This window comes from Nannobrachium achirus, assembly GCF_963921795.1.
Source record: "Nannobrachium achirus genome assembly, chromosome: 16".
NCBI classification, from domain to species: domain Eukaryota; kingdom Metazoa; phylum Chordata; class Actinopteri; order Myctophiformes; family Myctophidae; genus Nannobrachium; species Nannobrachium achirus.
In genome coordinates, this window is record NC_137823.1 from 8,796,995 (window position 1) to 8,798,091 (window position 1,097).

Genomic DNA, 1,097 nt, shown 5'->3' on the forward strand with positions numbered 1-1,097 from the left:
ACAGGTTATAGGTCATATCAATCATGAATGTATCCTGACATAAAAATACACCTGGTGTTTGGACTTGACATATGGTTACAGGTCATATCAATACAGTATCCTGAGCTAAAATACACCTGGTGTTTGGGCCTAAAATATGGTTACAGGCCGTATCAATACAGTATCCTGAGCTAAAATAGACCTGTTGTTTGGACCTAATATATGGTTACAGGTCGTATCAATACAGAATCCTGAGCTAAAATACACCCAGTGTTTGGACTTAATATATGGCTATAGGTCGTATCAATACAGAATCCTGAGCTAAAATACACCCCGTGTTTGGACTTCATATATGGTCACAGGTCGTATCAGTACAGAATCCTGAGCTAAAATACACCCCGTGTTTGGACTTAATATATGGTTATAGGTCGTATCAGTACAGAATCCTGAGCTAAAATACACCCCGTGTTTGGACTTCATATATGGTTACAGGCCGTATCAATAAAGTATCCTGAGCTAAAATACACCCTGTGTTTGGACTTCATATATGGTTACAGGTTGTATCAATACAGAATCCTGAGCTAAAATACACCAAGTGTTTGGATTTGAAATATGGTCACAGGTCATATCAATACAGTATCCTGAGCCAATGTACACCCGGTATTGGCACTTGAAATATGGTCACAGGTCATATCAATACAGTATCCTGAGCTAAAATACACCCAGTGTTTGGACTTGAAACAAGGTCACAGGTCGTATCAATACAGTATCCTGAGCTAAAATACACCTGGCGTTTGGACTTGAAATATGGTTAGAGGTTGTATCAATACATTGGATATGAGTTATGACTCATCTCCAGAAATGACAACTGTCCATTTCTGATGAGATATTTTAGACACTGCCTGGAGTTATTTTCCGAATATGGCATGTGGTCGTATACAGTATCTGGGAAAAGATTAACTCCATATTCTAGCAAGAATAAAGTGGTCCCATATTGGGAGTTCGATATGCTCCGAACATGAAATGTATTTCACTTGCTGTTCGGAGAGTATCCAATCTGGATATCAGCACATATATAGTTACAGGTCATATCAATACAATATATGGATTTAAGATAC